The 12,048-nt window shown below is 40.8% G+C and overlaps 1 protein-coding gene across 18 annotated transcripts in view; it reads left to right on the top strand.

Annotated features, from left to right (window-relative positions):
- Positions 1-12,048, top strand: part of MACF1 (microtubule actin crosslinking factor 1) — a 334,551-nt gene that overhangs the window by 109,827 nt on the left and 212,676 nt on the right. The gene's annotated exons all lie outside the window — the stretch shown is intronic.

Below are 12,048 nucleotides of genomic sequence, written 5' to 3' on the forward strand. Positions count from 1 at the left end.
GGTTCAGGTCAGCAGTTACAACTCCAACTCTACCCCTAGCCTGGGGACCTCCGTGCCATGGGTTCAGCCCTAAAAAGACCAAAACAACAACAGCAACATCAACAAACTCACCTAAGGATAAACAGTGTGACTAATGTGGCAGGCAGATTTGAAAACTAAGTTTTTAAGTTACAGTTGTGAGTTATGGTAATTACTGCTCTGGGAAATGTCACCGGTGACCCTTTAATTGCTGTATCCAGTAGCCGAGTTTTATCTTCCTGCCATTTGATTTCTCTGTGTGGCCTTTTTTTTTTTTTTTTTTGTCCAAGTCTGTACCCATGGCATATGGAGGTTCCTAGGCTAGGGGTCTAATCGGAGCTGTAGCCACTGGCACAGCCACAGCAACGCAGGATCTGAGCCACATCTGCAACCTACACCACAGCCCACAGCAACACCGGATCCTTAACCCACTGAGCGAGGCCAGGGATCAAACCCGCATGCTCATGGCTCCTAGTTGGGTTCGTTAACCACTGAGCCATGAAAGGAACTCCTTTCTTGCCTCTTTCATTGGCTTTTCTTCCTCTGAATGAGTCCTCCAGGTTGACGTTCTTCAGATCCTAACCTTGGCCACTCTCTTGTTTCGCTCTGTATTCCTTGGCAGCCTCATCTGTGTGAGCCACAGGGATCATTTGGTTGTATAGAATGCAAGGAAGCACAAGTAGAAGAGGCTACAGGGTGACCTCCAGAATCTGGTGTCTGGCTGTGACCGAGCTTTATGAAAACTAAACTTTATAGGGCAGCTACTCTTGCTGTCTCTCTTTATGAGGCCTTGTATTTCTTCATTTTTGTTTCTTTCTATAAGTCTCCTACATTCGCTTCTCTTCATTTCTCCCACTGCTTGTGTATGAGCCCTGGCAGCTCTCCATCAAATGGTGGTTTAAGTTCCTGCAGCTTCTTGATTCTAAAGACACAAACACAGTCTGGTTGGCTGGGTTTTTCTCCTCCTCCATGGGTCAGGTGTCTGTCTCTGTGGTTCAGTAAACTGCAGTTGGGGAGATGGTTACAAAAATCAGACTTGGCTCCTTAGGGCCGTTGGTTTAAGTGCAGGTAAGGGTGATTTTCAAGCTACAAACTATAGATAAGGCAGTAACGAGGGAGCCTTTTCCTGCATTGTTTCCTAAGCCAAGGACCTGTATCCATGTATCATCTGCGTGTTACTAGACATAGTCTATATTCAGCACATCCCAGATTGCTAAATATTTGTGCTTGTGTACCCAGCTGTCCTCGTTAGGAACCTGGCATCATCCTGTATTTAGTCCTGCCCTGTCACCAATTCTAGCCAGTCACTTCCAACTCAGAGAGATGCTTGCATCTGACTTCTTTTCTCCATCCCCATAACCTTTGCTCTGATCAGGGCCTCTTCTTCTCTTGACCTGGCCACTATAATAGTGTCCTAATAAAGTTTTCTGTAAGAACAAGTGTAATGATAATTGTAGTGGGGTTTTTTTTGTTTTTGTTTGTTTGTTTGTTTGTTTTTTGCCATTTCTTGGGCCGCTTCCTGAGGCATATGGAGGCTCCCAGGCTAGAGGTCCAGTCGGATCTAGCTGCCGGCCTACGCTGGAGCCACAGCAGTGCAGGATCCAACCATACCACAGCTCATGGCATCGCCGGATACTTAACCCACTGAGCAAGGCCAGGGATCGAACCCGCAACCTCATGGTTCCTAGTCGGATTCATTAACCACTGAGCCACAATAGGAACTCCAGTTGTAGTGGTCTTTTGAGTGCTTACAGTAAATCAGACTTTCTGTACTCAGTTCTTTATATGGTTCGTCTCATTTAATTCTTCAGTGATGTTATCTAGAGATTCTATTAATAATCCCAGTTTATCAATGAGGTTTAGAGAGGTTAGATAACGTGCTCAAGGTCACACCACTAGAAGGAGATAGAGCTGAAATACTAGAACTCAGGGAACCTAAAGCCTAGCACTCGTGCTTTTAACCTCTGCAGCTCTGGCTCTGGTCTACTTCCCCTTCCAGGCTTATAGTGTCTAGTTCCCCACACACCTTAAGCTCCTGCTCAGCTGTTTGTCATGCTCTTTTATGACCCCATATCTTTGCCTATGGGGCTCCCTCTGTGTGGATTACCTCCTCAGCTCTGTTTTGCCTGAACAACTTCTCTTCAATAAATATTTTCCTGCGGCTCCCTCATGGAATTGACTGCCTGCCCTTTCCTCTGTGCCCTCCCGGTAGTCCTTGTGTGTGTCTGTCCTAGCACTTGCAGCATTTGTCTTTCTGCAAGATTACAACTTGAAGGATTGATGTTATATCTGATTTTTTTAGTTAGGACAAAGAAGGAAGGGGGAGAGACAGGAAGACAGAAGTGCTATTTTCCTGTAATTTCTTGAGCGTTTACCAGTCGCCTCTAGTTTGGTGATACCTAGCTTTGCCAGGATGCAGAGCCCTTCACAACCTGTTTCCAACCAGGCACTGTCCACAGTGTCGCCTGTGCTGTAGCCACATGAAACAACTCTCTGCTTCCTACACACTCTGTACTTTCGCACCTCCTTGCTCATTCATTTCTCTCTCCCTTAAATGCACATCTGGCCTCCTCTGCCCTGGGCATCACCACTTACTTTTCAGGGCCCAGGTCCAATAGCCCCTCACGGAGACTCTGACCTCCCTCCCTTGGACTAAATTATTGCAACTCCATCTTCATTCTACACCACTGTGGTAGTGTTCACATATTGCTGTCCTCTGGCGGTGCTCACTGGGGGCCAGGGCTTGTGTTGCTGTCTCTACCACGTACCGCATCAGGAACGTGAGGGGTGTCCAGTAAGGGTTTGTTACCTTGAGTAAATTATATCTCAGTAATCTTTTTAGCTTACAAAGTGCATTCTCATCTGACTTGATCCTTACAGTCACCCAGAAGGAGGTAAAGGTGTTTTTATCCTTTCAATTTTAACACCTAAAGAAAGTGAGAATTAGAAGGATGAAGTGACTTTCCTAAGAACACACAGCTAGCAAAGGATAGAGCTAAGGACCAATCATGAGTCTTCTGACCAAAATTAAGTAATTAAGTAAGTTGTTTCTCTTAAACATGCCCTACTTTGCTCTGCTTTCATACTTCATCTCTTAACAAATAGAACTGAATTTATCCTGCCTCCAGCTTGTTCCCCTAAATTTTGTAGTTGAATGCAAATGCTCTGGCTCTGTGCTCTTTATTTGTAGCTGATGTTGCCTGTTGGACCTCTGCCTTAGTGCTGTGTGATGACAGGAGGCCCAGGGAGGGAGAAACTAGACGAACACTTCATAGCATTGTTAGAAACTGGAAGCCAGCCAGAGCTTTACTTAAATCCCTGGCAATTTTTTCATCTCTTCTCTGGCCCTAGCCTTACAGTTCCAGTGGCATTTTGTCATCTTGGAATATTTCACAGAGATATATGCCCACCACAATCATTGCTCCATGATGGAATTCTCTGAACTTTGGGCTGAGAATTAGGGATCAAGATCTGTTCTGTGTAACTCAAGCATCCTTTGCTTTGCCCCCCAAGTACACATGTGCCACACTAATGTTGCCATTAGCAAGTAGATGATGTTAGGTCCAAACAACCAAGCCTCTCAAGTTCTAGATTTAGTTGACATAGAATATCTTGGATCTCCAAATGTCTCTTTAGGAAACAGTTTGCTCTAGAATAAGCAAATTAATTCCTCTTTATTAGTTGAGAACACTCTTTATCCAGTCTTTAAAAAGATTTTTAAAAGTAAGCATCTGAAATATATAAATAACCTAATTTTTAGAACACAAGTCCTAAAAACCGAAGAGTTCTCCTCATATGCCTAAAGCATCAAAAAGAGAAATCTGTGGGAATTGTGACTCAGTGGTAATGAACCCAACTAGTATTCATGAGGATGTGGATTTGATCCCTGACCCTGCTCAGTGGATTAAGGATCCAGTGTTGCCATGAGCTGTGGTATAGGTTGCAGACATGGCTTGGATCCTGAGTTGCTGTAACTGTGGTATAGCCAGTAGCTGCAGCTTTGATTCTACCCCTAGCCTGGGAACTTCCATATGCCTTAGGGGTGGCCCTAAAAAGCAAAAAAAAAAAAAAGAAAAAAAAAATCTAGAGTTTTAAGTGAGGTTTTATTTACATTTTCCTTGCCATACCTCTAGGTATTGGTAGCTGATAAAAGTGTATTCCCCTCCCCCAAAGAGAACTTAAGAAAAACGGAGAGGATGAGATAGAACCTAGAGCATGAGCTTCTGAGAAGGAAGAGAAATGCTTTCTCTGGTCGGTTCCTATTGATGGTGGAGGTTAGTGCATAGAGAGGAAAGTATTTAACAGATGGAATAATTCTTTCCATTTTTATTCATGTATACAATGTAGAAGCCACTGGCCTTCTCCTAATGAAGAATCCCAAGGAGTTTCCTAGTGGTGCAGTGGGTTAAGAATCTGGTATTGTCACTGTTGTGGCACCAGTCTTTGCTGTGGCACAGGTTCGATCTCTGGACTGGAAACTTATACATGCCATGGGTTTGGCCACAAAAAAAAAAAAAAAAAACAGAAAAACCAGCAAAAGTTTTATCCACATTTTCACTATTGTTCTCAATTTTTCTCCATCTCTTTGAGGCTCTCTAGCTGAACATAGGGTGGGAAGTAGCTCTAATGGTTCCGGATGCTCTTTCCAGTGCCGCAGCCTCTGTGCTGCGGGCACGTGAGACAGCTCACTGCTCCCTAAACACTGCGTGTACTTTCACACCCCTTTGCTTATTCATGTCTGTGAGAAAGGTCAGAAGGAGACTGGCAGTAGAGTTTAATTTAAGAGCTTGACAGAGTAGTGCTGGTCAGATGCTGAGGAGTGTTGCCTTTGTTGCCCAACTGTGACCATATGGTGGTGGTTTGTGACTGCCTCTGCCTGGACCTGAGTTTTCAGAGCTTGATTTCACCCCGAATGCATCGCAACCCCCACTGCAAGTTTTGGTTCTTACACTTGGATTTAAAGGCCCTGTTCCCTGAGCATCAGTGCCTGTTTGTTAAGTAAAGCTACCCTTTATGGACTTTAGAGCCACCCCCATCCTCAGAGAATCTTTGTTAATCTGGCTTGGCTGGTGCTACTGTTAGATTCCTCACAACTTAAGGAACTCTCGAAACAGAGACAAACAGAGACAATGGAATTCTTATCTGCAGAGAGCCTCACACTTTTGCTCCCCGTCTCACTCTGCTTACTCCAACTGAGATTCCCAGCCCCTGCTCTTATTCCTTGCATTTGAACACAGTTCTCTCTAGAGTGAAAGAAAAGTCTGTGACAACTGGAATGTGGGTTTTGTTGTTGTTGTTGTTGTTTTTTTTTTTTTTTTTTTTTTAGTATTAGGCTTTTCCTGGAAGATCAGTTTGGCTGTTAAATCAATATGCAATTCCCCTCTTATAGTCTAAAAATCTATAAGTCGAGAAATCTATCCAAAGTCACCAGGCTCACCTGTCCTTTCCCTGTATGTTTTAGTAAGTGTAGATGAGCGTAAATAACATGTTCTTCTCTTTGAAACTTTCTCTTCTCACCTGTTTATTGCTCCTCAAGCATAGTGTGGATCAAGGAAATTGAGCTGCTTGTGTTTTAACAGTCTTAGAGGAAAGTTTTTCTAGTTCATGTTTTCAGTAGGTCTTAATGAATTCTACATGACAATCCTTGGTTCTTTTGGAACTGGGGGGGCTTCCTCTTATAATTTAATACTATTGATAATATGTCATTTCTACCCTTCATTCTGTGGAAGCCTTGTGAAGGGAAAGAGCATTGGACTCAGAGTCAGGAGACAATGAGCTGACATTTTCCAGCTAAATGATGGTACAAAGTTACTTAACTTCTCTAGACAATACTTATCTCTTCTGTAAACTAAGAACATTAGAAATTAAGTAATCTTTAAAGTCCCTTTGGGCTCAGATTCTGATTCTGAACACTGAAGTGCAATTTATTCCCTTTGTTAAAGCCACTCAGAAATTGGGGGAAGCTGTTTTTTTCTATAACTTCAAGCCAATCTTTTAAAAATTGGGAGAGCAGAGCTTTCCTTGGCTTATTAATGCATGGTGATTCGAGAGGATTGGCCTGGTCTCAAAATTTAGTCATTCATTAATTTTTAAAAATAGCTTTGTTGAGATTTAATTCATATAACATGTAATTCACCCATTTAGAGTATACAAGTCAATGGCTTTTATTATATTCACAGAATTGCACAACTGTCATCACAATCAATTTTAGAAAATTTTCCTCACCCCCCAAAAAAAAACCTTCTTTTTAGTCATTACCCCTAACCATCCCCCATGTCCTCCCCTAGTCCTGGGCAACCGCCAGTCTGTAGGTTTGCCTGTTCTGATATCTCATATAAATGGAATCATATAATATGTGGTTCTTTGGCTTCTCTCAGCATAATATTTAGACATTTGGATTATTTTCAATTTTTGGCTATTGTGAACAATGAATACTGCTATAAACATTCATTCATGTACAAGTTTTTTTTCCTGGACATATGTTTTTAATTCTCTTGGGTATATACGTAGGAGTGAAATTACTGGGTCATGTGGTAACTTGTGTTTAGCGTTTTGAGGAACTGTCAGACTGTTTTCCAAAGCAGCTGCACCATTTTCCATTCTCACCCAGAGTGTATGAGGGTTCCAGTTTCTCTATGGCCTCATCAACATCTGTTATCTGTCTTTTTGATTGTTGCCATCCTAGTGGGTTTTGTGAAGTGGTATCTCACTGTAGTTTTGATTTACACTTTCTTTATGGCTAATGATATTGAGAATCTTTTCATGAATTTTTCAGCCATTTGTTCATACTCTTTGGAGAGTTCTAGAGAATTAATTTTGATAGTGACTTTCACAGAGATTGCAAACAGGCAAGGACCTTGAAGTTTTTCTCTCATCTTCTTGACAGAGTAGCATGATTATTTGTTGGAAAGAAACATATATGGGTGATTCCTGAGTACTCCTGGCTTCATTCAGTTGCCTCTGATACTTCTGGTGCTTAATCCACTGGACTTTTTCTTAAGACATTTGTGGAAAACTTTAGAGGCAAGTTGGTATGTTCAGAAGAGGTCAAGACTTAAAAGAATGGGGCCGACCTGGATTTGATGGGCCTGGCCATTTGCTAGCAGCATGATTGTGGAATGTTAACTGAGCCCTATCCAAACCCATCCTGCATTTGAAAATTTTCTGATGTAAAAGCACAGGTAATTGTTAGCTAGTTTTTTTATGCTTTTCTTTGCAGAGCTGTGTCCGGTATGCTTCAGAAACAGACTACTGTTCTCTGTTGAAAATTTTCCAGAAAAGAGAAATCCCATTACACTCCCTTCCCCTTTGTCTCTATCTCTCTGCTGGTTTTCATAGTTGTTTGGTTATTATAATCACACAGAGACTGAGAAACAAAGTGAACTAGTTCTCATTTAAATCTCTTGTAAGGTGGTTGAATTTTGCTATTCATAGGTGTAAAACATAACTGGAATTTTCGGGAGATATTGGGGCCTGGATGTGAAACTGACTTTACATTTCAAAGTGCTGCCTTTTCTTTGCAGCCCTCTGTGGTGTTTAGTATCCTGGTGATAACATGATCTCACTTGCTCAACAATTATTCGATAGTCACTCCCAATTTTTATACCCTGTGTTCAGGTCTTAGGCATCAAAAATAAATCCCTCATTAGAGTCTCTTCTTAACCCTTAAAATCACGTATTTAATAATTTCCAACTTTATTTATTTGTTTGTTTGTTTTTGCTTTTTAGGGCCATACCCGAGACATAAGGAAGTTCCCAGGCTAGGGGTTGAATCAGTGCTACACCTGCCAGCCCACACCACAGCCACAGTATTGCCAGATCACTGACCCACTGAGTGAGGCCGGGGATCAAACCTGCATCCTCATGGATACTAGCTGGGTTTGTGTCTGCTGCTTCACAATGGGAACTCCCAATTTCTGACTTTTTTAAACCTCCCTTTCATTTATAATCTGATTTCCATTTCACCACTCTTTGGAAAATTATTCTCACCCAGAACACTCTTATTTGTAGAAAAACTCAAAAACCCTTTCTTAGTCCTCATCTCTTTGTCCTATAGAATTTGATACTGGCGACCATCTCTTCCTTGATTAGATTTTCGCAGTTTGTTCCCTACCTCTTTCACTGCCTTTTGCGCCCCCTGTTCTTGTTAATTGCTTTCCCATCTCCTGCCTTCTAATTTTGGCTATTCCCTCAGGCTCGGTCCTTAGCGCTCTGCTCTTTTTCTTGTCCCAACCCAGAAAGCCCAACATTTCCCATGTCTTTAGCTAGCACCTCTATGCATATGACTGCTGAACTTAAATTCTCAGCTGACCCAAATTGAATTCTGGTATTTCCAGCTGCTTCAAGAACATTTCCATTTGAGCTCCTTTGCTGCTGTTTTAAATTCAGCATATTTAAAATTGAACTTATCAAATCAATTCCCTTTCCAACCCTTATGACCTGCTAATTTCTGTTAGAGGTGCTCTGTGGTTGTCCCAGACCCAAGCTTGAACCCTTGGACCCACCTGAGGGTCTTGAAATTTTGGAGCCACTGTTGCACTGGAGCCAACTTTTATGGGCTCATGAGAGCCAAATATTAAATTTTCCAAGAATTTTATGAGATGTTTGCTAAGCACTGTCATTTAAAAAAATTAAATTAGGAGCTCCTATTGTGGCACAGCAGAAACGAATCCGACTAGAAACCATGAGGTTGCGGGTTCGATCCCTGGCCTCTCTCAGTGGATTAAGGATCCGGCATTGCCGTGACCTGTGGTGTAGGTTGCAGATGTGGCTTGGATCTGGCATTCTATGGCTCTGGCGTAGGCCGGCTGCTATGGCTCTGATTAGACCCCTAGCCTGGGAACCTCTATATGCTGCAGGTGTGGCCCTGAAAAGACAAAAGACAAAACAAAACAAAATTTAAAAATTAAATTATAAAAGCTTATTAAGTAAATTACATTTAAAATATTCAAAACTTCTCACTTTGTAGTTATTTTACTTCATGTTATTATCATCTATACTCTTGTGATTAATTATGTCTGTTGTATCTCTCTGATGGAAATAGCTATATGTTGGTATGCTACTGTGCATTTTTTCCCAACATTGCTTTTAGTGATATTATATTAATAGCTTGAAACTGGTAAGAGTATTTACACTGTGGAAGTCAGCAAATCATAGGAGTCTGAGATAAGTGTTTTGCTTTATTCATCGTCTAAACTTAAGAAAATGATGGGAGGAATTCTCTTGTGGTGCAGCAGATTAAGGATCTTGTGTTGTCACTGCAGTGGCTGGGATCACTGCTATGGTCTAGGTTCAGGCCCTGGCCCAGGAACTTCCGCATGCTGTGGGTGTGGTCAAAAAGAAAAAAAAAAAAAGGAAGCGAGAGGGAATATGTTAATATTGTAAATTAAACTAAAAAGTGTATCATGTCATTGTGAATAGCACAGAAAAATTGAAGAAATATTCTTTTTAAAAAAATTTATTAGAGTATAGTTGATTTACAATGTTGTGTTAGTTTCAAGTGTACAGCAAAGTGATTCAGTTATATATATGCATTCTCTTTCAGATTCTTTTCCCATATAGATTATTACAGAATATCGAGTAGATTTCCCTATACTATGCAGTAGGTCCTTGTTATCCATTTTATATATAGTAGTATTTATGTATTAATCCCAAATTCCTAATTTATCCCTCTCCTCCACATTTCTCTTTGGTAACCATCAGGTTGATTTTGAAATCTATGATTTCTGTTTCTGTTTTGTAAATAAATTCATTTTTATCATTTTTAAAAATTAGATTCTACATATAAGTGATATCATATGATATTTATCTTTCTTTGTCTGACTTCACCTAGTATGATAATCTCTAGGTCCATCCATGTTGCTACAAATGGCATTATTTCATTCTGATGGCTGAGTAATACTTCATTGTATATATGTACCATATCTTTTTTTTTTTTTTTGGTGCTTTTTAGGGCTGTACCCACGGCATATGGAGGGTCCCAGGCTAGGGTTCAAATTGGAGCCACAGCTCCCAGCCTTCATCACAGCCACAGCAAAGCCAGATCCGAGCCACCTCTGTGACCTACACCACAGCTCACGGCCAGATCCTTAACCCACTGAGCGAGGCCAGGGATTGAACCCAAAATGTCATGGTTCCTAGTCAGATTCATTTCTGCTGTGCCACAACGGGAACTCCTGTACCACATCTTCTTTATCCATTCCTCTGTCAGTGGATATTTAGGTTGTTTCCATGTCTTGGCTACTGTAAATAGTACTAGTGTGAACAGTGGGATGCATGTAACTTTTTGAATTGTGGTTTTCTTTGGATATATACCCAGGAGTGGGATTGCTGGGTCATTTGAGAGTTCTTTATTTAGTTTTTTTAAGGAACCTCCATACTGTTCTCCATTGTGGTTGTACCAGTTACATTCCTGCCAACAGTATAGGAGGGTTCCCTTGAAGAATTACTCTTTAAATACCTCAAAGCTATTATCTAATTCATCATGAACCATTTTCTCCAATTAGGTTATCTACCTGTCATCTTATTCCTTCACACACATATACAAACATGCATATCTTATATATTTCCACCTCTATACCTAGTCTTATGTGGTTTTACCATTCTCTTTCTTTTTTTTTTTTTTTGTCTTTTAGGGTCACACCTGAGGCATAAGGAAATTCCCAGGCTATAGGTCAAATCGGAGCTGTAGCTGCCAGCCTACAACACAGTCACACCAATGCCAGATCCGAGCCATGTCTGCGACCTACACCACAGCTCACGGGAATGCCGGATCCTTAACCCACCGAGGGAGGCTGTGGACTGAATCTGTCCTCATGGATACCAGTCAGATTCATTTCCTCCGAGCCATTATGGGAACTCCATCATCCTCTTTCTTTCTATCAAAGTATTTTCTAATCCTTCAAGTCCTTTCTCTTCTGGGAAGTTTACTGAAGTGTTTCCAGTCTTTGTCTTTCTTGATTCCTGATCTGTTTAGAATGCTAGAAGATTACAATTGGAGCAGATTTATGTTCAGTCTTCCACTTGAATGTAAAAGTTCCAGTATCCCAGCCTCTGCTCGAAAAACTCCAGTGACTAGAAATTCACTATTTCTGAGAGTAACCCTATTGTTGTCTAGAAAATTACGTATGTTGAAAAGAAATCTTCTTCCTTGTAATTTCCACTAGTCTTCTGATCCTGTGTTTGAGTGTCACTCAATGAAGTTATGACTACACTTGGAGTGCATCCGTCACTTAAGCCACTTCCTGAAGCTATACAATCTTAGTTTCTCCTATGGAATTGGGGCAGTAAACTTTACAGGGCAGTTATTTGGATTAAATAAATAAAATGAGATTATGGCTGATTATAAAGCATAGTAGTAATGGCAAAGACTGAAAATCAGGAAGACTAAACTGGGGCCAGTTTTACCATTTGTGACCTTGGGCAAGTTACTTAACGTCTTTATACCTTGTTTCCTCATTTGTAAAATAGGAATAATAATACCTATCTTCAAGGTGCGAGGGATAGATGAGATAACATTTAAAGCATTTAGCACAGTTTGACATTAATCACACATTTTTCTCAAGTGATACTTGCTTTTCCATAGTTTCAATTATAAAATTGGATTTATTTTTTTCCCCAAAAGAAAATAGTTCTTAAATTCACTAGGAGAAGGATTTGTAAGAAAGGGGTTAAATTAGAGGTATAGCCTATGGGATGCTGGGTAGCTAGCATCTCTGTTTCCTTTGTAGCGCTCTGGAAGGCTTTTCCAACTTGGGCTTGTCTCATCTGCCCAGCACTGGCTCTGGTATCACATTTTGGTCCATAATAATTCCTGAGATGTTCCAGGATGATAAAGACTTCTCATCCTCTTGGCTGGACTAGTGCTCAGGGTTGGCTGGAGTGTGTGATCTGGTTTCAGTTTAAAAAAACGCACATAAACTTCTGTTTAAGTGCTACCATTTCATATGTATTATACTCCAACCTGAAAATTCCTGAATTTTATGATTGTTTCCAGTTTCAAATTCTTTAATTTGTGTTTACCTAGAACTA

Source organism: Phacochoerus africanus, chromosome 8 (genome assembly GCF_016906955.1).
Source record: "Phacochoerus africanus isolate WHEZ1 chromosome 8, ROS_Pafr_v1, whole genome shotgun sequence".
NCBI lineage: Eukaryota > Metazoa > Chordata > Mammalia > Artiodactyla > Suidae > Phacochoerus > Phacochoerus africanus.